Raw genomic sequence first — 26,582 nt, 5'->3', positions numbered from 1 at the left:
ACTTTCTAAAGTATCTTGATATCAGTCGAGTGAGGCCTTCCAACTCGTTTCTTCTTTTTTAAGAGTGTTATGGCTATTTTTGGTCATTTGTATTTGCCCATAAAAATTTTAAAACCAGCTAGTCAAATCCTACACATTCACACTTGTGTGTTTTTGTGCACACATGTGCATACACACATGCACACATATGAAATCACCACCAACAAAAACAATGTAAAATCCCCACATGTTGACTTACTCATTGAGATTGCTTTGGCTAAAATCAATGTAATGAGAATTGACATCTGAGTCTTCTAACCCATGAACATGGTATATCTGTCCATTTATTTAGAATTATTACTTTTCAGCTTTTATTCCTCTCTGTGTATTTTTATAGCTTCTTTGCATGGATTTTAGTATGTATTACTTTGGTTATCATGCATTTCAAGTGTTTTCTAATTTCTATTATGGTTTTTTTTGACCCATGGATTATTTAGAAATGCATTTCTTAAATTCTGAACAAATAAGAATTATCTTTTGGAGATTGATTTCTAACATAAATTCATTATGGTCAAAGAGCACATACTTGATGTTCTTTGTCCTGTGAAATTTATTAAGACTTGCTTTATGACCCAGTGTATGGTCAGTTTCTGCAACTGTTGTGTGTGTGCTTGAAAATCACATCTATTCTCTAGTAGTGGAGTACAGTATTTTTAGGTCAAGTTTGTAAAATTTTTACATTTTTAGTGATATTTTTGTCTACTTTGGTTTATCGGTTGTGGAGAGAAATGTTTTAAAATATCAGCCTATGATTATAGATTTCTCTAAATTTCTCCTTTTAGTTATATAAAATTTTTCTTTATATATTTTGAACAACATTATTAGATTAAGGGGTATAATAGGTCTTGAAAAATATCCCTGTTGTCACTGTAAAGTGACCCTCTGTATCTCTAAAAATGTCTTTTGCCTGTTACTAATATAGCTGCTTTATCTCACTTTTGGTTGGTATTTACGTGGTATAACCTTTACAATCCTTTTATTTTCAGTCTTTCTGTATCAGAGGTGTTTGTTGTAAACAGCATAGTTGATTTTTTCTTAATCTAGTTTCTTTGCCTTTTAGCTATTGCATTTAGCCCATTTATATTTACTGTAATTACTGATGTGTTTGTATTTAAGCTACTCTGGTTTGCTTTCTATTTTATTTTACTTTTCTCTCTTTCTTTTGGATTGATTGTTTTATATAATTCAATGTTTATCTTTTTCTAGTTTAAAAGTTTTTAATTCTTTTTTTCTATTCTGTTAATAGTGCCCTGGGAAATTATAACATGCATCCTAGACTGAGGAAAATCTAATGTTTTTCAGACCTTTACCCGCTTCCCAGATAATACAGGACCACTCAGCAACCCCCAATTTATATGCTGTTGTTGTTATATATTTTTATAACTCTGTAAGATGTTATTATCGTAGTTCTATAACGTCAGTGTTCATTTAGATCTATCCACATACTTACTACTTTCCTGCCTTTCGCCCCTTCTTATAGCTTTGTCTGTCCACCTGGGATCATTTTCCTTCGGACTGAAGTCCTTCTTTTAGAATTTCCTTTAAAGTGGGTTCATGGGTGAGGAACCATCTGAGTTTGTTTGAAAATGTATGCCTGATTCCAGCATTTTGTTGTGATAGCTACAGGATCTCAGTGTTTCAATATGTATACTTTGACTTAATTCTAGTATTTCTAGCATGGTATCTGCACCCTCTGCATCTGGTATCCTCCATGCCAGAGTGTCTCTACTTTACCCTTTTTGTTGGATGGATTTGGGACATAATCTGGAAGGAGAATCAACAAGACTTGGTGACACTTCAGAGGCGGGAGAATAAAAAAGAAACAGCATCACAGGTGACTCCCAGGTTTCTGACCTGAGCAACTAGATGGATGGAGATATTCCCACATTTATTGAGAAAGAGAATAATTTCAAAGGAGAGTATAGACAGATGAATGTGTTCATAAGCTTCATCATTTGCCTGTTGTCACCAGTCACCTCTGAATTGTCAGAGTCAATGGATGCTTTGCAGTTCTCGTCATATTAAAACTCAGCTCAGCAGATCTCATCACTTCCTCCTTAACGTAACACTTTTTTCTTTCATGATAGTACCTCCTCTTGGTTTTTTTTCACGTCTTCCTGGCTCCTCCTCCTTATTCTCTGTTGTTACTCCCTCTTCTACACAACTTTTAAACGTTGGAGATCTCCTGGACATTCCAGAGCTCAGGCTCTCTCTTCTCACTCTACATTTTCTCCCTAAAGAATCTCACCCATTTATTCCTTTATTCGTTTATTCATTCAATGTTTATTGAACACCTTTTATGTCCCAGACACTATTCTGGGCTCGTGGAATGACAGGGAATCCTGTAGGGAGGCTATTGGCATCATCCAGGCAGGAGATGACAGTAGCCTGGGCCAGGCTGGTAGCCGTGGAGATGGGAGATGAAGTTGTATTCTGGGTATTCTTAAGGCTTTAAACATCATCTGTTCACCTTTGTCAGATTTAACCTCTAGACAGACCTCTCTTCTGAGTCTCAGGCATATGTCTCTGACACCCTGCTTAACATTTTGCTTGCATATCTTACATCCCAAACCTAGGATGTCCAAAGTTAAGCTATTAATATCTCTGCAAAATTCTCCCCTGTCTTTTTCAATAAATGTGGGAATATCTCCATCCATCTAGTTGCTCAGGTCAGAAACCTGGGAGTCACTCACGATGCTGTTTTTTATTCTCCTGCCTCTAAAGTGTCACCAAGTCTTGATTCTCCCTCCAGAATACATCCCCAATGCACCCATTTCCCTTCATCTCCATTGCTACCATCCAGTCCATACTCTCCTCACCCCTGGCCTGGATGTCAGCAGTAGCTTCCTAACTCATCTTTCAGCTTCTGGTTTTGTTGTGTTGCAGTGATATTTATTCCCCATCCATTCAGTGCAGTCTTTTAAAACCAAAATAGGGTCATTCCTCTCTGCCTCTTGACTCTCCCTGCCCCACACCGTCCCTCATAGACATGCCCATTTACAAAACCTCCAAGCCTGTCCATTGTCCTTAGAATAAATCCACAGGCTCCAGCACGTCCTGAGAGGTCCTTTGTGGTCTTGCCCCACCTGCCTCTTCATTTACCTCCAGACCGGTCTTCCTTTTTTATTTTTTCTTTTGCCCTACCCAGGTACGTGGGGAGTTTCTTGCCTTTTGGGAGGTCTGAGGTCTTCTGCCAGCGTTCAGTAGGTGTTCTGTAGGAGTTGTTCCACATGTAGATGTATTTCTGATGTATTTGTGGGGAGGAAGGTGATCTGCACGTCTTACTCTTCGGCCATCTTGAAGCTCCTCCCGGTCTCCCTTTTTAGCATTCCCCAGAGACTCTTCGTTTTTTGTGTCTCAGATCTGTCTAATTTCTCACCTCAAGGCAGTCGTTACGCTCGTCTCTCAGCCTGGACTCTCTCCCCTGGCTCAGTCCTCCTCGTCTCCATGTCCACCCTCCTCGTCTCTTCCTCAGGGAAGCCTTGCCGGTTGACCCCTCCTAGAACCTGCTCTGTTCCTTCAGCTGAGCACGGTCTGTAATTGAATGAATGTTTGTGCATTTATGTCTTAATTACCCTCTAGACCAAGGCCCATAATGGCAGGGACCATTTTTTCTGTGTTTCACCTAATTATAATATGGCGCTGTCAGGTGCATAGTAAATGTCCAATAAATATTTCTTAGATGGGTACGTGACTGAGTAAAACAGTGAACAAATGAATGAAAAAACAGCAGCTTGAGGAGGTTTTGTGTGTGTGTGTTTGATGGGTGAGGGGTGGTTCAAAGCACAGGAGAAAGTTCTCCCACGGGTTTGATGATTCTCTTGTGAATTGAATAAGCTTGGTTTGACAGTGATACTCTTTCATCTTGGTTTGGTTTAACCCCTTCTTCTAATAACTCACACCAATCAAGCTTCCACTGAACTTTAATTTCAGTATTTTGTGTTAAAAAGCAATAGATATTTTGGATATGCCTAGACTAGGAATCAGTGCAGATAGTAAATGTCAGTTAACAGAAATACCTCCGTTCTCTGATCACCCTGGATCGACTGGCTGTGTCCGTGTACTCACACATCCTCCACAGGGTGGGGTGGCCGTGAGGGCTCGTGTTACCTTAGGGCAGCAGTCCTTGTTCCCCATGGGAAATCGGTGGTTTGGACCCTATGAAAGACTTCCTCTTTACTTGGGGATTAGGAATTTCAAGGTGGCATATCAGGGCGAACTAAGCTGCAAACTCTCCCACGCTAAGAACTGGGCTGGAAGGCTTACTGTCCCATTTCTTGGAGGTGGCTTCTAGAGACCGACCGGGGTTTCTAGTTCCAGGGAAGAGACAACATCTCAGAGGGGTGCTTAACCCCAAAGGACGGCGCTCCGCGACGGCTGCTGCGTCAGGGACACAAGACCAGCTGTTCACTCGCCGGCTCCCTTGCGGAGACCCGCAGTAATGACACAGTAGCAGATGCCATCGGAAAATTCCAGCTCCGCTACCACAGGGTCCATTTCTTATTTGTCATTTATTGTGGCAAGTGGGATTTTTTATTGTTGTTGTTTCCAAATAGAAACAGCTGAACTTTATTGAAATGTTTTCCCTTGATTCTTTTTTGATCTATGTTTTCATCAGTTGTCCTTGATGTGGTTTTTTTTTTTTATATTGTTTTTATTGGAGGGGGAGGGGACAGGGATAGGATGAGAGTCTAAACAGGGTTGGGGTTTTTTTCTGTTCTTTTCTTTCTTTTTCTTCCTTCCTTTCTCTTTCCTTCTGTCTTTCTTTTTTTATCGAAAGGCCTCATTTGTAAATTTTACTTGTGTACAGAAATGTAACTGTTTATAGGAATAATAACCAAACAGCATTTCCTCAGTAATCTCGTGTTCGGGAAGTATGGCATAGTGGCAAGACGATAAGTTCTGGGGCTAGACAGATGCAGATTCTGCCACTTCTTAACCTCTAAATACTTCACTTAACCTCTGTTGTGAGTTTTAGCTTATTTATCTAAAATGGGACCTATTCCCGCAGGGTATGGTGAATGTGAAATGTCACCATGTTTGCAAAGTGCTCAGCCTATAGTTTCTCAACAAGTAGATGTTCTTGTACAAATATCCTATTATAGCTGTTAATGCCTAGGAGAAAGGTATATTTTCATCTGTGATTGCACTGTGAGTCAGTGGTAAAACTGAAATAATAATGATAATAATATCACAGGACAGAAGAGAGAGTCCTCAAACAGATTGACACATGCACAACAAAGGCGCCCCTGTAGCTGAGCAGAAAAGGATGGTCTTTTTCCATAAATGGTGCTAGACCAATTTAGTATCCTTAGGGGGAAAAAAGCCTACCACCCCTGCCTCATCCCATTCACGAACATTAATTCAAGATGAATCATAGACCTTAATGTGAAAGGGAAAACACAAGAGCTTCTAGAAGGAATCATAAGAGAATATGGTTATTGTCTTAGAAGAGGCAAAGATTTCATAAACAAGACATCAAAATTATAACCGAAAAGCACTAACTATAAGAGAAGGACTTTGAAAAGGTTTTCGCGTTGTATATATCTGACAAAGGACTCATAGCCATGCTATATAAAGGACTCCTGCAAAACGGCAAAGAAAAGGTAACTCAGGTTTTAAGAATGGACAAAAGACCCATGGCATTTCACAGAAGAGGAAATCCAGATGGCCAGTAAAGGTATGAAAAGAGCTCAACGTCGTCCCTCATCAGGGAAGGGCAAATTGAACCCACAGTGAGGAGCCCACCAGAATGGCTAACGAGAGGGCTGACGGCACCAAGTGACGGCAGGGGTGTGGGGCAGCCTGCACCGTAATAAACTGGTGGTGGCGACGTCAACCGGAAAAGTCCCCTTGGAAAACTTCGGCAGTGTCTGCTAGCACTAGGCGTCCACCAGCCCTGCGAGCCAGCGGTTGCACCCCTAGGTGTACCCCCGGGAGAAATGCATACACACGTGTATCAGGAGACGTGTGCAGGAGCCTTCCTAGTCACATTAGCCCCAAAGTGGAAACATCCCAAATAGTCATCAGTAGTAGAGTAGAAGTTGTGGAATGTTCGTTCCATGGAACAATACACAGCGGTAAAGAATGAACTGCTCTGTGTAACAGATGGATGAATCTCACTCACATAGTTTTCAGCTAAAGAAGCCAGATTCAAGAAGAGTATACACCGTATGATTCCATTTACACGAAGTTTAAGAACGGGCAGAATTAATCTGTGGCGATAGCAGTCAGAATAGTGGTTACCTTGAGGGGTAGGAGGGCGGCTGTTGATAGGGAAGGGGTACTTGGAGGCCTTCCAGGGTGCTGGGCACATTCTGCATCTTGATCTGGGTGGGGTTATGGGATGTGTAGGTGTGAGAAAACCCATCAGGATGTACACTTAGGACATGTGTGTTCTCTTGCTCACATGAAAATTTTAAAAATCATTGAGTTATTTCTAGGTGCCAAACCCTATGCTATACCCTTTACGTACATTATCTTGCACAATTTTTTTTTTTAACAAGCCTCTTTGTTGGGAACTATTATTTTACAGATGAGAAAAGTAAAGCTCAGAGAGTTGGTTCCCTGACTGCAGCTGGTCCGGGCTCTCCCAGCTCGTGCGTGGCAGGACCAAGGTGCGAGCCCAGGGTTGTCTAGTTCAAGCGTCTAGACTTCCTTGTGGGTGCTTCCTTCACTCCCTCGCAGTGTCTCTTCCAGTCTCCCTTTCTTGGGGGACACGTGGGCATTCAGATGGGTTGGATGCAGTCTTGAGTTAATTAATCCTGTTGCGTCTAGCACGTGGTACCCACTCACTGCTCTGCTTTGGCCTCAGGTAATAATCGAGGTAGATACCTAAGTCCTGAGGTGGTGGCCGCCTTGGAAAACAGGTACCTCTGCCTGAAGAGGAAGGCCAGCTCCTTCCTCTTCTAAGACTTGAGCATGTGTGTCTTCCTCCCGGAATTTTTCCACAGTCCCCCTTAACTGAACCTGCGTCCCTCATCTTGGTCTTCTGCGGATCCGTTGTGTTACCCTGCCACTCTGTGAACATAGCACATGGAAACACCGGGATACGTAACTCTTCCCCTCTAAAAAAGTCTATCCTAGGCAGGATCTGTGTCATATTGCACACCCCACATTGGACCCTGTGTGTTACCACAATGTGTTCCAAAGCATATTTTTTTCTGCAGTATCTTAAATAGCTGTTATATGAGGGAAGGCTTCTAAATAATATATATATGTAGGACCTGTGTTAAGCAGGTGTCTCTCTTGCAGGGCACCACGGAATCTTTACTGTTCTCATGTGCATTTTGGAAACTCGGGACTACAGTGCCACATCTTGGGGAATGCAGGAATTTTAGTATAAACATGGAGACACGTTCCATTCTGTACTTTTTCTTCATGAGGAGTCTAGCTTGTGACTGTGCCTGCCAAGCAGCCGCCAGAGGGAGGCGTTCAGGGAAATGCCTTAAACATTTCAGAATGGCACAGCTGGCCAAACTTGATGTTGTTTATAAAAGGCATCAGTGAATTTCCACACCAGAGAAGTACTTACACGGTATGCACAAATGATATGTTTCTGCTTTTAATATCTTACTTTGCCCATCCTAATGTTCAAAGCAGAAATCTTTCTGCTGAAACCAGTCTTTCCTCCTCCGGAGGGGAAGGACTGTCTTCTATTGACTTCTGTGTCCCCAGCATTAAACAGCTGGTGAACCTTCAGTGATCATTTGTTCAGTTGTTGAGCTGACATTAATTAAAACTAGAAAACCTCTTAATGCTGTTTGGCTTTCAAAAGGTAAACTTTGGGTTTGGCTTCCCAGTGATTTAATTTGGTTTTTTAAAGCCTCTCATTGATTCTCTTACCCCTCACCTAGGGTGATTGAAGATGTGCAGACCAAATCTTTCTCCCCATCCAAAGCAAACAAGTGCGCACACGACTTCGCAGGTTAGCGGAGGCCTCCCTGGGACCCTGTGTGAAGCAAGTCAGTGAGGGGCTGTGGGTGGGCGATGCTCAGGTGCCACTCCCAGGCTGATGAGAGGGTAACACGCTGCCACCCTGCACCCCAAACACGCTCACACAGAGGCAGGCCAAGGCGTCATCTAAATAGACCCATTCAGGGACTTCCCTGGTGGTGCAGTGGTTAAGAATCCACCTGCCAATGCAGGGGACACGGGTTCGAGCCCTGGTCCGAGGAGATCCCACATGCCATGGAGCAACTAAGCCTGTGCACCACAACTACCGAGCCTGTGCTCTAGAGCCCGTGAGCCACAACTACTGAGCCTGTGTGCCACAACTACTGCAGCCCGAGCGCCTGGAGCCCGTGCTGTGCAACAAGAGAAGCCACCGCAATGAGAAGCCCGCACACCACAACGAAGAGTAGACCCCGCTCGCCGCAACTAGAGAAAGCCAGCGCACAGCAATGAAGACCCAACACAGCCAAAAAATTTTTTAAAAAGACTCAAAAGAGCACAAACCTGATGGATTTGACGATATAAATAAATAAACCTGTTCAGGATGAAAGAGGGAAGAAGACCTGTTTTACGTAGCTTCTACGGTATCCTAGCAACTGGTTCCCCAGGGCTCGAAGCCGAAAGTTGGAGGAGTGGGATGTCATATCTTGCATGAGGCTCTCACAAAAGTGGACTCTGTTCCCTTGTTCAGGTGTTTGGCAAATCGTCCCAACTATTTTAAAATGAGACTAAAGTACTTCAGGTTGTACTCCTTCAGATGGTGTCTACTTAGCTCTTAGTTGTGTGCTTCTCGTTTTCTTACATCCCGAAGATCATAGCGGCTAGAAATGAAAACTATTGTCAGCACACTGAAATGTTCGCATGTGAAGGGTGCCGAGCCGCGCGTCTCCTGCGCACACGGAGAGGCCAGAGTGCGTGGTGTGCGCACCTGCCCACTGACCTCAGGCCTGCACACTCGCCTGGGCTCTGGGTTGGTCTTGTCAAGCCTGCCTCGCTCAGCTGCCCCCTGCCTCTCGGAGGTCAGAACGCATTCCATCTTGTTTACTTGCACGAAAAGCACAATTGCTTGAGGTTTATTGTCACGTAAGGTAGAAAATGGGAGTCCGTCCTTTTCCAGGTGAGGTGCCCGGCGTGAACCGCGTCACCCTTGCTCCCACTCAGCCTGGGTGGGGACGGGGCAAGGCACCCTCACACCAGAAGTAGTGAGACAGGGCCCTTGGAAGCTGCTCCCTTCGCCTTCCTGGCTGCCACTTTAGCCAGCTGGCTTTGAGGTGACACCGTGTTTTCTTAATTTTACTTCTCAGCCGTTACTATCAGTGTTTTAAGTGCCGCCATATAAAATTAATTTCAAACCAGAAACAAAGCTTTTGTGAACATTTGTTGCCATTAATTTTTGTTCTTAAGGATCCGCTCCTGTGGCTGATTGATTTAACAAATGCTGTCTGATGAGTGTAACTTTAGGGAAAGAACGTCGCTGGGAAACCACGTTAGAAATAACTCGCTTAAATGATTTCGCGTTAATAGCCTTCCGTGGCAGTTGTGAGTTTGCTAGCCTAAGTATTTTGAATTTTGAAACTAAAAGAAACTGTATGAAATATTTGTTTATTGTTGTATTACTTTTGGTTTTCTTTTAAAAAATTTTTGAAGACTTTATTTTTTAAGAGCAGTTTTAGGCTTACAACAAAGTTGGGAGGACAGTACGGGGACTTCCCATTTTCCCACAGCCCTCACACATGCAGAGCCTCCCTCATCAGTAACCCCCACCAGAGGGGCGATTTTGTTTTTTTTAACAGAAGTTGAACCTATGTTGACACATCATTATTACCCAGAGTCCATAGTTTAAGGGTCCACTCTCGATGTTGTACATTCTGTGGGTTTGGACAAATACGTAATGACATGTATCCATCATTGTAGTATCACACAGAGTATTTTCACTGTCCTAAAACTCCTCTGCGCTCCACCTCTGCATTGCCCCTCCCCTGACCCCGGCAACCACTGATCTTTTCCTGTCTCCATAATTCTGCCTTTTCCAGACTGTCACAGAGTTGGAATCATACAGCACGTAGCCTTCAGATTGGCTTCTTTCACTTGGTAAAGTGCACGTAAGCCTCCTCCATGTCTTGTCATGGCTTGCTAGCTCATTTCTTTCTTTAGTGCTGAAGAATATTCCATTGTCTGGGTGTACCAAGTACTGGTTTTTCAGAATTCTTTTCTCTAACGCTGTGTTTGCATCATAGGCCTTCTGCACACCTCCCCAGTCTCTCTCTAGTATAACGTATAGTTGAAAAGAACTTTTATACGTCTTGACTTTGTATTTCAGAAGTTGTATATCTGACGTATAGATTAGACCATAAAGTAGTAAGTCTGAAATGTCAGCCTAAAATTCACCTGCATGACAGTTTCCTTCAGACACTGCCTCCCGTGGGGCTGAACTCGAGATTCCAGGGAACCTGTCTCTGCACAGAATGTGCCGGACGCCTTTTGAAAGTACATTCAGCACACGGTACCAGCACAAGGACATCCGAAGTTTCAGTGCTTGGTGATCATACCTCACCTCTTTCCCCAAATGGCATTACCAAGCTGTCTCACCAGGCCTGTCGTCGTTGAGGTGGAGACTCCTCCGGCTGTCATACTCAGGGTGGTCCCCGAGGGTGAAGATCTGCCTTCAGAAGAGCCACTGAATTTAGAACAGAAGGATGACTGCCTGTACACAGAGTGCGCAGAGCAGCCCCCGGCACGTGGTTTGTGCTTTAAAGTGTCGCCGTTGTTATTTAGATGTATATATTTTCTTACAAAGTCAATTAATTGCCAGTTTTTCTTTTTACATTTGCTTTCTTTACTAAAATGAGCAGTGACTTTGGATATGTTTAGGATGGTAATAATTTTTTTTAAATCTCTCTGTACTTACATAACACTGCCACCCAGAATCCATATTTTGTAAGACACTTGAGAGGTCGGGTTGCTGAAGTCTGGCACAGAGAAACATGCTCTAGGTACCCTGACTAATGTCAGTATTTTTGCCTGAAATGACCTTAGTCAAATTTAGCAGTGACAGGGAAGGGCCTGGTCAAAACATCGGTGTGCCACAGCCATTTCAAGCACCGTTAAATAGTAACTGGCTGTCTGTCTGTTTTGTGATCATCATTCTTAGCAGGAAGTGTTGGATTCTCTGTACCACTTATTTGTCTAGAACCGGAAGATGTTAAAAAAAGCCCTTACTGGGCGAGTGAGCCTGTGAAGGGATGAGGTTGGCCCTCATTGGATACAGACGAGGGGGCTGAGGGCCGGGCCCTGGAGCCGCCGGGGCAGGAGGCTGGCACCCCTGCTCGGGGGCTGTGATGGGGGAGAGTGACCGGGCCGGCTCTGTCCCAATGCTCACCCTGGTGACAGCTGTCCCACGTTTGTTCGTGGATCTGCGCAGCTCGAAGGGAAGCCGGGGGCCTGCTTTCTGCCTGGCGCTGACGGCCTCACGGGGGTGACAGGGACAGGGAGGCCTCTGCGTGCTCTGGCTTTTCTCGTCCTCACGGTTCTGTGGGTCCACTTACCCCCCTTCATTTGGGTAACGGTTGCACACTCAGAACATGTAAAAATAAAGCTAACTTTCAGACATACTCGCCTTTTCCATTCTTAGCGACCTCAGGTCTGGACGTCTCCTCTGAGGTAGAGACGAGGTGCCTTTGCCCCTGGGGCCGCCAGAGTGGAGCATGGCCGTGTGGCCTGTGAGCCCTGGCCGGCCCCCTCCCCACGCCGGCAGCTGGCCTCTGAGCTGCCAGGAAAGGCCGTGTGGGCAACGGACGGACCTCTTCTTCAGGGTTAACTGAGTGCAGCGGAAAACAGGCCCCGTGCTGTGCAGAAGCCTCACTGCTGGACAGAAGCCAGGCAAGAGCAAAGCTAGGAGGTGGATTGCAGTTTACAACACAGACCCAACCCTGTGCTTGAGAGTTTTCACGTGACTGTGATGAGCCAACTTTTACAAGAGATTCTTGTCTTCATTTTTAGTTAATGGCCTAATTCTACATTCTCATAGAAGCTCACAGAATGAAGACGCTGTCAGATGCAGACGGTGTCAGATGCAGAGAGAGATCTGCACTTTCTGGTTAAGGATAGGAAAAACCTCTAAAAAGTCAAAACATTTTCCCAGTTTTTGAGAGAAACCAAAATATGTCAGAATCAAAGCTACTCTGCTGTCTTTCTGTCCTAAAGCGCCTTCAGAAACTAGCACAGCTCTTGTTCACATGTTTCCTCTGGGTATAATTAGGAAGCACCAGGAAATCCTAATGGGTTTTCAAGAAGAAAATGACAATGAAAGTTTCCGATGCACAGTCCGTCAGATACCCGGGCTGGGAATGGGCTGCACATCCTGGGCAACACTTGTGAATCACTGAGACAGTGGAAGCCACAGAATTCAGAGGAGTTTTGGGGCGTTACGGGGCAGTATTTCTTAGGGCGATCTAGTTGAGGGAACATGTGAATTGCATTTGGCAAATCAACCCAAACTTCAAGTTCAGTCATCATCCTAATTTTTTTTAATTGTACTTATCTTGAAATACAGTGTGCGTACCGAAAAGTGGGAAAAGTCTGTGTGTGGTGTTTGCAAATAATTGTAAAGCAGACCTGTGTAACCAACACCCAGGTCAAGGTGAAAAACACTGCCAGACTTCGCTGAGCCCCTCCCCGTCTGAGCTCCTTATCAGGCATCCCTGCCCTCCTCTGGTTAGCTCCTGTGCATGCGGCCTACACAGTGTGCTTTGGGCTGGCCATCTTTGAAATTCATATAAATGGAATCATGGCTTGCATTGTTTTGTCATTTGTCACTGAAAAGCATGATTGTGAGATTCATGCAAACCGTTGCATGTAGTTTACCATATAGTATTCCATTGCAAGAAGATTTAACGTTTCTTCGTTCATTCAGTTGGCAGACATGTGGCTCATTTCCACTTTGGGGCTATCACAGTTAATGCTGCTGTGAACTTTTCCGTACATGCATGTATCCTGGCACATGAGCATGAGGTTTTTTAAGAAATGGAATCTCTGTGTCTTGCATATCTTCAGCTTTATTCTAGATGATGCCAGACTCTTTTTGGAATTGATCGTACCAGTTTATACCCCCATCAGCAGTATATGAGCTCCCTTTACCTTCTTATCAACACTTGATGCGGTCACTTAAACATTTTTGCCATTCTGATGAGTATAATATGTCCTTGTGATGTTATTTTAAACACTCTAATTAGTAATAAGTACATTTTGATTTTTTGTTGATCATTTGGTTTATTGACCATTTGGATTTCCTGTGTCAGGAAGATGTTCAGGGTTTTTTTATTCCTATGTTTTCTTTTTTTTTAATGGATTCATAGGAATTTTTTCTACATTCAGGATATAAATTTTTTGTTCATTTATCAGTATTGTAGTGGTCTCTCCCATCCTGTGTCGTTTTATTTTGTTTTGTTTTTTATTTTCTTTATATCTTTTTACTGTCGAGATGTAAATTATATATAGTAAAATGCGAAACTTGCAAATGAATGTCTCAGCCTATGTACACACCCATGTAACCATCACCCAGATGAAGACACAAATTCTTATCCCCCTAGAAGGCTCCTTTGTGCCCCTTCTCACCCAGTACCAATCCCCAGAGCTGTTCTGACTTCTGTGGTGGTTTTCCTCTATGGTTTGTGGGTTTTGTGTCTTCTTGAAGACCTTGAGGTTATAAGACTATTCTTACGTTTTTTCATCTAAAAGCTTTATAGTTTTGCCTCTCCCATTTAGATCTATATTTATCAGAAGTTAATTTGTGTTTATGATATACAGTAGCGTCTCAGATTTTTAAATTCCCCCTCTGGTTATGCAGTTGTCTCAGTATTGGAAAGACCTTCCTTTCACCGATGTCTCTGCAGGGCCACCTTTGTCATAAATCATTGTCTTGTGGGTGTGATTCCATTTCTGGCTGTCTCTTCTCTGTTCAGAATGTTGACCTCTTTCTCTATCCCTGCATGGTACTGTCTTAATTACTATGACGTTATCATCTTGATAGCAGGTAGAGGACATTTTGGGTGTTAACCAGTGCTCTCTGGCATCTTTATTGTTACTGTCGCTGGTCCATTCCGCAGGTGTTTCTTGAGTATCTGGTGTGTTATGCTCTGGGCAATGGTCCAGCTGTTGGGGATAAAGTGGTGACCAAGGAGGAGACGCTGTCTGTGCTCTCGCGGAGCCCATGGTCTGCTGGGGGTGGGCGTAGCGTGTACCAGGCCTGAGGACAGGCACTCGGCGTCCTTGGGGGCAGGAGCCCTGCCATCTCCCTCAGGAAGCCTCCCCTCTGTGCCCCGAGCCGCTTGCAACGTGCCCTGGCTGGGTCTGCCCCCTGGGGCAAACCATGTTGGATTGACCTCCTTTTCGGTCACGCCTGGCTCAGGGAGGGCGCATCTCCCTAGGCCTTCCCCACTGTGTCACACCCAGTGTCACTCAGCCCTTCCTGACTCTCCTTCTGGGGCCCTGGCCTCCCTCCTCTTCCCCTGGCCCCCCAAGCTGTTCCTCTGCCTGGGGTCTCCTCCCATGTCTACACTGGCCAACCCCTGCTCATCCTTTTATTTTTTTTTTATTTTTTGGGACTATCCCTCTTAGAAATGAGCACATTGATTTTTTTTAAATTTATTTATTTATTTATTTATTTTTGGCTGCTTTGGGTCTTCATTGCTGCACGCGGGTATTCTCTAGTTGCAGCGAGCAGGGGCTACTCTTCATTGTGGTGTACGGGCTTCTCATTGCGGTGGCTTCTCTTGTTGTGGAGCACGGGCTCTAGGCATGTGGGCTTCGGTAGTTGGCACACGCGGGCTCAGTAGTTGTGGCACACGGGCTTAGTTGCTCCTCGGCATGTGGGATCTTCCCGGACCAGGGCTCGAACCCATGTACCCTGCATTAGCAGGTGGATTCTTAAGCACTGTGCCACCAGGAAGGTACCCCCTGCTCATTCTTCCAGTTAGATTTAAATGTTATTTATTCGAGAGAAATCTTCCAGGATCCCAGTTCAAATAAGGCCCTCTTTTATTGTTTCATTTATCCTGTCATTTCACACTGTAGCTGTTACACCGGTTAGTAATGTGTTTATTTCTCTCCATTGGACGTTCCAGAAAGATCAGGACCTTGAAGTTCAGGACCACTGAGGTATCAGGCCTTCATCTCACCAGCACTTAGTTGATACTGAGTAAACAGGTGAATATACACGTGCACACCATCTCTGCTCCTCCTTCCCTCCATGGTGATGATTGCCTTTACTTTCCATCCCTTAGCTGAAAATTGGCAGAAGGAGACTGAAGAAACTCTGAGAAATGGTGTCGTATTTAACAAAATCTTCAGGTGCTAGTTGGGAAGCAGTGGCTCGTAAGATGCCTTTGAGCAGGTGACATATCCTTGGGTGGTGTGGTGACAGCTGGAGAACTAATTGCTATTGATAACTGAACACACAGGGGTTCATCGACGTGAGTGATCTAGCTTTTTCTGTGACAGCCATGGTCTGTGGCCCAGCTCTGTTGATCTCAGGGTAATGCCTGTAACAATAACGGTAACTGTCATAACAGATCTGTGTGTTCACATTTACTGAGCGCCTCTTTCATACCAGGCGTTGTGCTCTTATTTATAAGACTTCATGACCACTCTAGGAGACAGATACTATGATTATCCCCATTTTATAGCAGAGGAAGTTGAGGCAAAAAGGTTTTGTACCTAGCCAAGTCCCTGAGCTGGGGAGGAGCAGGAATGGCGATTTGAACCTAGACTTTGTGACTCCAGGGCCCGAGAACATCTTCTCCGTCCTGAGCTGTCATTTGCCATATTGGGAAGTTGTTTTGTCTTCCCTTCATTGAAACTGAGGCAGAGGAAAGTGAAGCCACGCTCCTGGCAGGGGAGCCAGGACTGGGGGCCAAGTGCCTCTGGCCCACAGGTGGGCTGCATGTGTGCGCGGGGCTGGGCGCAGCCCGACGGGTGTTCCCCTCCTGTCCCCCTCACATACCGCCTGTCCAGCTTGAGCGCCCAAAGTCATAGAGCTTGTAAATGGCAGAGTTGGGGTTCCAGCCCAGTGCGTCCCAGTCCACTGTCTTAGCCCTGCTGTTACGGACCCCGGGCTGGTCCCCGTCCCCGCTCTGGGCTCCCTCCAGACCACCCTCCGCACAGCTGCCGAAGGGAGCTGCTTGAGTTTTCTACTTCAGCCCTTCCAGTGGCTTCTCATCGTATTAGAATAAAATGCGGACTCCTCCCTTCAGCCTGAAGTCCCTCAGGGCTCCAGCCTCGCTCTCCGGCACTCATCCCTCCTCCAGCGCACTCATCCCTCCTCCAGCGGCGGCCTTGCCCAGCTTGTGGCTCCTATCTCTGCCGCCACCCCCCCACCCAGCTCCCCAGATGACCGGCGTCTTTTTATCTGTGGTCTCAGCTCAGTCCCCTCCTCAGAGCAGCCGTCTCTGCCCTCCCTGGCCAGTGCCCTGTGTCCTGCAGTCACGCGTTACCAGAGGTCTGTCTGGGGCTGGTGCCTGCCTCCTGCCCAGAAGGTCAGCGCCCCAAGGGCAGGGACCTGCCTGTCCCAATAGTCACTGTATTCCCAGCATCGAGCATAGGGCCTTCACGTTTTGCTTTATTAATGTCAATTGAGCACACAGGTCGTGGTCTGACCCTGAGAGACTGGCTGTGTGGTTAACAGAGTCTGCACTTAACAGCTGCACCCCTTGCTCTAATTCCGGTGTAAGAGTCAAGAAGTGTGTTCTTTATAGAGGAGAGGAAAAACACCGGAAAGCGTTAGATTTCTGTAATTGAATGAGGTTTCTTTCCCCCCAAAGTGGGATATCCAGTACTTTAGAAGCTTTAAAAGAGGCGTGTCAAGGAAGAGTTTAGAACGTAGTGTCATCACAACCACCAATTTGGCTTTTACATAGTCTCAAGTGTTACTGGTATTTATTTACAATTAGTGTTGGAGTGATTTGCATATTATAAGTTTCTGCTGAGAGTTGTCTTGACTTTTAAATGGACACAGCAGCGCTCTTCCCTCAATGAGTGTGAGTGGAACCATAGGTGTGCACCCGACTTTCAGCTCACCTATTGCTAATGGAAATGGAAGCAGACAGCACGGAATATCCGCGGGTCTGTGCCTGCTCACACCTGTGGGCCCACCCACTCTTGACTGGGGACTCTCTGGGAGCTGCTGGGAGGGGAGGAGGGGTGGAGAGGCCACCAGCATGGCCTGGGTGACCCACAGAGTTCATCATCCCCAGAGACTAGTGACATCTGGACCAAGGACAGTGATAACAGATGCTTAGGCACATGCAGTGTGCTGATGCTTTGGTACCTGAAGTAACGGGAAGATGATACCCAACAATTATCTTCCCAACAATTACCTTCCATCATTTAGATGGGGTTGCTTAACGTTTTCTACTCGAAATTTTAATTTCATTTTGAGCTGTTTACTGTTACTTCCAAAGGCGTCACTCTAACTGGTATCTGAGAGCTTAGCTTATCTTTTGAGATTTCTTTGAAGAGAAAGGGACTCTATTTCAAGTGTTATAAACCCTTCCGCTGATGTGTAGGCAGAGCTCAGAACTTGCGGTCAGGCTGGCCGGAGGAAGGACTGCACTGGGCCTCCCCCAAGTGTCCTCCCATCGGCTGTGGCCACTGAGGAGGGCTTAGGAGCAGTGGGGTGGGTGCTGGAGTCTGCCTCCAAGCCAGGCCCACCCGCTTCAGGTGTGTGACCTCGGACAGGACTTCAGCCTCCTGTGTCTGAGTTTTCTCATCAGTAGAATGGGTTGATAACACCTCCCTCAGGTGGTGTGTTTGTGCAGGTTGAATACTTTCTGTGAGTGCTTATAACAGCCCCTGACACATGTTGTACATTCTGCAGGTGATAACACCCGCTGCTGCCATTCCTTTTATTATTATTACTGTTACTATTTTATGCAGATAAACTGGCAGTCTTGGCTTATATGAGAGACACTTAAGTTAATTCCTCTGGCAAAGCTTTGCTTACATGGAAGGTAGAAATTCATTCAAGCCAGCAATTCCTTTATTCCAAAGAGCACAGAGCACTATAGAAATACCCTCCTACCTGGCTGCCGGGGCCTTGAGTGGGCTCTGTCTCTTCTGGGCTCTCACTGGCTTCTCTTCATAAGTTTCTCAGTCATCAGAGCCCAGTGATCTCAGGTTACATCACACCCTTCTGTGCCATCTCCAAAGTGAAGCTCACGGCCGGCAGTACCCCTGGATGTGAGTTGAGACTCTGGGGCAGTAGCTTTTCTTGAGACGTTTACTGTGTCCAGAAAGCCTCTACCTGAGGAGGTCTCCCCTGCAGCTCAAAGGCTGAGGTTGTGTAGCGCGGGGGGGGTCTGTGTGCATGTGGTCATTGATGCCTCACGTACAGCTCAGATCTGACGAGAGAACTGGGGTGCCCGCCCTTGTTAGAGGGCGGAGACCAGGCACCAGGGAGCATTCATCCAGAGGTATTGAAAACTTCCCTCCTCCTGTGTGTGCCAGGAGCTGCAGCGGCCCAGCCCCCCCCACCCCGGAGTCCCTGCACACAGGTGAGCACACGTTCCATAGAAGGGCTCAGGATGACACAGTGGCAGTATAGTGTGCGGGGGCCCAGGAGAGGGAGAGGGGACCCCCCCACGTGACAGGCCCTGCTCCGTGTCGTGAGCCTCTGCTGCATGCCCGGCATGTGCCAGGCTCTGCTGAACACGTTACACGCAGTGGCTCCTGTAGAGTCTCAGAAGTGACATTAGAGCCCTGCCCCAAATACACATGGAACCGCTTGGTGGCCCCAGGCCCTGTGGTTTAAGTTAGAAGTGGCCTTGGTTGGTTCTGATCTGAGACCTGTTGTGTGGCAGACGCCAGACCAACTGCCTCTTGCCACGCCGGGCTTTGAAGTGGTGAGTAAGATGACTCCAGAATGCGTAATGGACGCAATTAGTTTTGGTGCCGTAGGACCCTTTACCACAAAACCCTGTGGATGTGAGGTACCTGCAAGCCCAGCCCTCGCTCGGCCACAGGCGCTTTGGAGTGGGGAGCGCGTGGTGACTGCGGACCCGAGCGGGTATCATCTTCCCGTTACTTCACCGCCACACTGACAGGCTCGCTGGGCGGGGTGACAGCAACCAACCTTGGGTGCCTGCGCTTCAGCCATCTGGGATTTGTGAAGGACGGAGGGCTCATCCCGGCCAGGGCCAGGCTGAGGGCCGTGGCTCCGCGGTTCTTCGCCCACGTGATGACACTGAGGAGCCTGGTGAGATGGGAAGACGGCCCAGGCTTCCAAGAGGAGCCTTAAAGCTGGGACCGGCTAATCTCTCCCTGTAGGCGGTCAGCTGGTGGAAAGCAAGTGGTGCATACTGAGGACGGTGAATGTAGCCTTTGTTTCAGAATCACTAAGAAACAGGTTGTGCACAGAGACAACAATTCTCTGGTTGACCCTTGTATGTTAGGATATTTCTGTCAAAATTCAGCAGTGTTTCATTGGGCCTTTGTACCACTTCTTTGATGTTCTAGTTCCCTAGAGATTTAGAGACCGAAAAGCAGCCTCAGCTTTCAAAGCAGTGGTGTTTCTGAGATGACTTTTTCCCTCAGTAAAGACTGAAACTCTCTCCTCCTTCTTGCAGGACATATTAAACCCAAGTATTATTTTATGAGCTTCAGACTGTGACCTGCAGTTTACAAATCTGACAGTTATTTGTTCCCCCACCCTCTTCTGTTAGTTGGGGTTTCTTTTACTGTGTTCAGTATTAACGATTAGCCGTTAATTGGCAAATGAGAGAGTGTACATACACTGATTTATAAATGCTGTTAGGATACACTACAAAACCTAGAACAGTCCGCATCGGCACGGCACTGAAACACTTGAACCACAGATGTGCCCTCGTATTAAAATGCAAAAATGCAGAGGGAAATTAGACATCAGATAGACCAACAATTTGGAGAAGGAAGAGGGAGCCCAAAGGGTGGTTTGTGGTAGTTACTGAACACACACTGGTTTCCAGCACCGTGAGGGGAGGCCGGGTACACAGTCTGCACGATGAAGGCTTCCGCTTTAGTGTTCTGAGTGAGAAGAGTGCGTAGTTTAACTGAGTGACTTACGTGGAAGTTGAGAGAGAATCGTTACAGATGAAGGCAGAGCTAGAATGCACTTTACTGCGCGGTGAAGTTTCTCTTAACGTTTGGAGGTAGAGTTCACCTCTGCAGAAGTGGGTGGCACTTCATACAGGAACGCTAACGGTGTTTTTCAGGTTTATTTCCTCCGCGAGGACCCTCTCTTGTCTGTGCCCCGTGTCATAGGTAAGTTGCCCTCCCTCCTCTGCCCCCGCCCCGCCCCGCCCCACTCAGGCGCCCCCTGTGGCGTGTTTGGACAGGTTCCTTCTGCAGCAGCCGGAGCCTCATTGGAGCCTGGGGTTCCCTGGGCAACCATTTGGGAAATGCCTTTTTTTTTTTTTTTTTTTTTCTTCTCTCCTCAGAAAGTGAATACTTGAAGAGCAGGGCAGAGGTTGGTCAGGACTCCTGCAGACGGGGTCGGGGTCGGAGACCTGGGCCCACCGGGAACGCGGCCCCCGAGGTGCACAGTCTCTCCGACTCCCGTGGCTGGGAGGGAAGCAGAACTGGTTATCTCGGCAGGAGGGCAAGTCATCCTGTCGTTGTCACATTCCGTGCCCTTTTTTCCTTCGGCTGACGGAAATTGCCGTATTTTGAAGTGTTTGGTTTTCAGCGACATAAAACATTTTCAGAACAATTTTAAAACCGAATTACTACTTTGCAGTCTGAAAAATTATGCAGTTTTACCGTAGTCTGAGAAGAGATAAGTTTAGATGTGGAAGCTGTTTATTAGGCATCCTCACCTTGAGGGAAATCTTGTCAGGACGTGGCAGAAGAGGACCTGGTTTTGTGGAAGCCTCATGGCGTAGTCTTGCCCAGGGTGGGGCGTCCTGTTCTCAGGCCAACTTCATCAAAGGTTTCTGCTGTATGTTCTGTGGCCTCCTAAGTAGTATGCTTTGGAACGTTTGCCAGTACATAAATTCCTTGCCATAAATGGGTTTGTTGTCTAAAAATAATTTTTAAAAATATCCTGGAAGCAAAATTAAATGTAGATATTATGTATAGTAGACATATTGGTTATATGTATATTACACATTTTATATTAAATATAGATATATATAACACATCTACAGGTATATTAATATCTAAAACACCATTTATAGATATAACACATATAGTTTTGTCTGTACACACATACATATCCTGAAAAGTCAGTAAAATCTTTTATCATTTAAATTGTTTTAATTTAAATAGTTTAAGTTTTTCAGTGCCAGTTCTTTTAAAAGCTTATTTTTTCATTCAACAAATATTTATTGGTTCCTTCCATGTTCTAGGCCAGAGTTTTGCAAACCTTTTCTGTAAAGGGCTACATTTAGTCAGTAGTTTCGGCTTTGCTAGCCATACTATCTCCATCACAACTCGCCAGCTCAGCCGTTGCAGCGTGAAAACAGCCGTAAACAATTCATAAATGAATGAGCGTGGCTGTGTGCCAGTAAAACTTTATTATGGATACTGAAGTTTGAACTGCAAATCATTCTCGTGTGTCACAAATTGGTATTCTTCTTTTGATTTTTTTCCCCAGCCATTTAAAAATATGAAAACTACTTTTAACTTGGAGCCATGCAAAACCACGGGCCATAATTTACCACCCGCTGTTCTCAGCAGCCTCTGGACTCAGCAGTGACCAGAGCAGGGTCCCTGTCAGCGCGGGGCCTGCGCCCGGCCACCTGCAGGACTTTAAGTAGCACTGATTTCGATAACTGAAAGTTAGGTGGCGTCTTTCTCATCAGACAGTTTCAGGTTTAATGTTTTAACTCACCTGACTTGACTTTAAAAGTGAATATGGCACATAAATCTGCTGGTCGTGGACTCTTCTTCTGTCTCGGTTAGTCCCCCAGCCTACATCCTTCTGCCCTGCCCTGTCTCCTCACCTACCTGGTGCAAGGCTGCAGGGCTCAGCGTGGAGCCCGCGTCCCCCCGAATCCCGATGCACCGCTGCCGCCACACGAGTGCTCGGGGTCCAGGGACCGCTTCTCGCTTGGACTCACCAGGCCCTGTGGTTTCCAGGTGCTCAGTCCGCGCTCATCTCTGTGGCTCCTTCAAGACACCACGTGTTCTGGTGAGGAGCCGGCTGGGCTGTCGAGTCCTCACCCTAGCGCTGATCGCAGGGTTCTTTGAAGGCAGTTTTGTAACAAACAGGCTCACGCCTTCTATTTGGAGTCGCCATGGAAACGTTAGAAGCTCTCTTTCTAAAGCCAAGCAGACAATAAAGCACTTCGAGTGTTAAGGATTAGAGGCTCTAGAAGATGTTTAATTTTCTCCCCCACTCTTGCTTGCTTTCTGTCTCTGTAGAGGGGGAACAAGAGGGCGGTGTGAATATTAACCGGGGCACGCTTTCATCTCCCTGTGACCCTCGAGGCTCGGCCTTTCCTGCGCTAACGAGGGGAGTCGTGCATATTCATAAGCCGGGCTTGGGCATCAGACACAGCTCACGGTGGGGGGGGTTGCGGGGGGGAGTGCGGCTTTCCGTGCTTCTCTTTTCAACGCAAACGTTATGAAAGCAACGACTATTAAAATTTGGTTTTGTAATTATTATTAAGTCGGAGACCCTAGACAGTACTGCCAAAATGTTCCCACTGGAAATAGGGACAAATTAGAGGACCTTTCTGTGGTATTTAATTTATAGGCAGACAGTACAAACCCCAAGATGCCGTGCTTGCTTAAGGTAGAGATGTAGCGCACACCTTTCGTATCTGCCCAAGAACAGTGTGAAGCGGCACGTCGTGAAATCCTCCTTAAAGAGGAGATAAGATCAGTTTCACTTACAAAGAATATGAACTATACATTTAAGTGACAGTGTTGGGGGTTGCACTGTTGTTCGTGTGTTATCTCTGATATTCAAGGTGCTGGAAGGGCATTGACCCCACCGTGGCTGTATGGCCTTCATCCCCCCAACCCCTCCCATGCCCTCCACTTAACGTCTTTTTGCCCTTTGAATACCAGTTTCGGAAGAAGACTAAATTGCCTTTGCTGCCTTAGGCTCCAGTGCTGCTTCCGCTAGGTTGTTGATACAGTGGCTGTACCGGGAACCTGCTCCTTGTGAGACTGGTGATGGTCACGGTCGTTCCTGAAGCCGTGCGGCACAGCAGGTCTGTCCATCAGGAAAATCGTCATAATCTCATCCTCTTCCGTGCTCCTTTTTTCCTGCGTATAAAATGGGGATCGTGTAAGTTTTTCTACAGAAATGAGATACTAAACACTTCTTAGAACACCGTTACGGGACTTCCACAAAATGTGCTAGTTACCTCTGCAGATGAACGTGATTGAAATCCACCCTTGCATCTGTCCACAAGAGAATTCTCCTGTGTTTTGTTGTCATGGACCTTTTATTTATGCGGTCCAGTTTCCTTGCCCAAGGAATGCCCAAGTTGCATTTATATTGGTTTACTTTATTGGTTTACTTTCATCTAATCTCTCAACCCTGCAAAGCCCTGAGTCAGGAAACCACACCAAGAACTGCAGCAGAAGGAAAAGCACAGCCTGTGTGGGTCACTACACTGCCACGATGCCTTCCTACGCGCATGCGCGCGCGCGCACACGCACGCACACGCGCGCACACACACACACACACACACACACACACACACACGGTGAGTGGGAGATAGCGTTTGCTCACTTGGACATCAAGCAAACATTTCCCAGCACCGTGCTTGGAACAGAGGACAGAAGGGTAAATAAGACATCAGACTTGCTTATGAGGAGTTCACAGGGTGTTCAGGCGGACAGAGAGATAAACAGATAATCATAGCTCCCATGACGTCAACAAACACATTGAGAATCCACTCTGTGTCAAGACCTAGCTGTGTGCTGGGGATCTAGAGGTGGATTCTGTGTGGCTCCTGGCCTTGAGGAGCTCATAGACACCTAAGCATATAAGTGCAATGTGATGAGAACTAGTTAAAAAAAAAAAAAAGGGCGGGGGGTGGGAGGAGAGTGTTTTGGAAATACAGAGCAGGCGCGCCTAGCCTATGCTGGTGACCAGGGGTGGCTGGGACAGAGGGTGGGCTTCCAGGAGCGTGAGCTCGGCTGTGCACCTTGGGGGGAAGGGGCAGGTGAGGGGAGGCGTGTCCCGGGTCAGGGCCACGTGTGTGGACAGACAGAGGTGGGGCCTGGCGAGGTGATGTTGACAGAGCCTGGGGTGTGAAGGGCACTTGGCAGAGAGGGATGCGGGGACCCTCTGGAGGGGTCTTATTTGCCCTGTAACTGAAACCATTTGACAGTTCGAGCTCTGGATGGTGGTTCCTTCCCCCAGAGACACTGGGCATTGGCAGCTGGCAGCGACAAGGCTGGCATCACATTACTCGATTACAGAGCCAACCAACCCTCCAATTTTGAGGTGCTTTTGGTGCATTTCTGGGAATTTCCCTTTTCTTTCAATTATATTTAAGTGAATAACCAGGAAGCTTCAGGAAGCAGCGTTTTGCATCTGTCGTTTAGCGTTAGAGTTATACCTATGAACTAGAATTCTGTAGGCTTACATGCTTTCTTGCCTAACTTTACCCTCAGATGTTCGCTCCGCCAATCGGTTCTCATGATCACTGCCTCCCCCTTTTCCTACAACGAGTGAGGAAATGGATTTGAGTAATGATGATGTCGTCCCGCATGAGAAATCAATTGTAGCGAATGATTCGTTGTTGAGAAATTTACTGATGTGTTGGAAGTTTCTGTCACCCGGGATCATTATTTTTATTCTCTATCCTGTCACAAAGTGGGGGTTTGGTGATGTGGCAAAGAAGGAGAAAGGCAGATTTAGGTTTTATGCGTTTGAGTGTTTGTGTGGATTCATCTCCAGGAAAGGAGTACACTCTTCTAAGGGACCTGGGCTCTATCATGAGAGGATGACGGGTAATGGCGAGATGAGAACATTTTCCCCACCAAAGGGGGCGGCTAACTGTAGAATCCCATCAGCTGGGCACCGGCAATTCCCATTCTTTGCCCTTTGGAACAGGTTAGCCATTTATACCCCCGAGTGGTTTTGATGATGAACCTCTTAAGACCAATGGGTCATTTACTCCCAGCTTTTGCTGGTCCTCTTCCTCATGCAGCCCCGTGGCCAGTCCTGGAGGAGCTGGAGAGGCGGGCCGGCCGGCAGCTGGTTCCTGTGTGAGGTCCGAGTGAGACCAGGACTGCGGGCCGGTGTGGGCCGTGTTGAAGGGACTAAGAGGGAGCAACCACAAAATGCTTCCTGAACACAAAACTGGTGCATTTCCTGTGTTTCATTTGCCTAACTTTAGTCTCAGGCTCACTTTTTAGTTTCCTTTGAGGTTATTGCACTAGGGAAACAGTTTGATTCCCTTTCTTTGTGCATATGGTGGCCTTTCTCTGTGGCTTCCTGTGTCCAGACGAGGAGCCAGAAGTGTCTCGGCCCCAGCCTCACCGCTGTGCTAGGATACGGGACGGGATCAGGAGTGCTGACTCTTCAGCTGAAGGACCCGCCTCTGATACCTTTTGGGGGCACAGAGGCCCCAATTCTGGCATCAGAAATGCCTGCATGGGAAACATCTGGTCATAAGGAGAAAGGGCTTTTTTTCCTGCTACCTTCCATCTGATCTTGGGCAGGGGGGCCTCTTTTCATTGGAAAAAGTGTCTGTTCCACGCTTGGCACTTTGTTTCTTCTGAACCAACAGAGGGTGCCAGGCCCACTGTTCTTGGTATCTCTCTGTGTCCCTGGATCCAAGACTACAGCAGTTTTTATACAGCCTTTAGAGAAGGACATCTAACAGCAACTTAATGCCTTTGTGAGGTTTACGCAGCTCTTGGTAACTAAATCAAAGACTTCCGAAAACAATGCAGTGATTCTATATTCTTCGTAAGGTGTCTTCTGTCTGCTGTGAAAGACACTGCGCACAACATTTAAAATTAGGGCCAGGGCACGGTAAGGTGCAAGGATGAGATGCTTTCTCAAGGGCACAAGGATTCAGACTGAAGAGTAAATCCTTCAAAGTCTTCCTTCATCTTTAAAATATGGAATGAGGGAAATTCCATGGTGACTCCCAGGAAGCAATTCTTATCTGTAACTGGGCTTACTTTAAACAAGATGATTTTCTTGTCTGATTCTAGCCTGGCATCTTCATGACTCATTCTGTAATGCTCTTATTCCTTGCCTGGTGACTCAGTAACATAATTATCCAACGTACGTGTGTGTGCGCATGTGCGCACGCATGTGCAGTCCTACATACAGGCTTGTGTTCACATACTTCAGATGTGACTGCCCTAAGCCTTTGCTTCCTCGTTCGTTCATTCAGTTAAGTATCTCTGTGGGCCGGTTGCTGGACATCTCACACACACACATTGGACATACATGTGTATATGTGTGTCTTATACCTTTTTAATTATTTCTCGCTTTGCATGCATATTCATAGCACATCCTCAAGAAAAATGTGTTGATTCTGGGTTTTCAGGGTTGCTTGCTCCTCTCCTTTTCCAGTAATGCTCGTGTGAAGTTCTAAAACAGGAAAGTACCTTGGCAGATTCCTTCACTGTGGTTC

At 46.5% G+C, this 26,582-nt stretch overlaps 1 protein-coding gene and 1 long non-coding RNA gene across 6 annotated transcripts in view; both read left to right on the top strand.

The window, feature by feature from the left end:
* The window catches only part of ATXN10 (ataxin 10), a 153,775-nt gene that overhangs the window by 126,218 nt on the left and 975 nt on the right, over positions 1-26,582 (top strand). The window lies entirely within an intron of this gene.
* Positions 513-26,579, top strand: LOC309641855. Of its 5 annotated transcripts, none has more exons than XR_014252789.1 (5): positions 513-7,576; positions 7,896-11,871; positions 15,114-15,195; positions 20,235-20,283; positions 20,460-21,029. It is a non-coding gene; the product is annotated as an uncharacterized lncRNA (long non-coding RNA). The 5 variants fall into 5 exon arrangements; XR_014252791.1 differs by having other exon boundaries at positions 513-10,733; positions 11,633-11,871; XR_014252788.1 differs by lacking the exon at positions 20,460-21,029 and adding an exon at positions 25,113-26,579 and having other exon boundaries at positions 513-11,871.

Source organism: Balaenoptera physalus (assembly GCF_965194825.1).
Source record: "Balaenoptera physalus genome assembly, chromosome: 13".
Lineage (NCBI taxonomy): Eukaryota > Metazoa > Chordata > Mammalia > Artiodactyla > Balaenopteridae > Balaenoptera > Balaenoptera physalus.
This window is presented reverse-complemented; position numbering and strand designations above follow the sequence as displayed.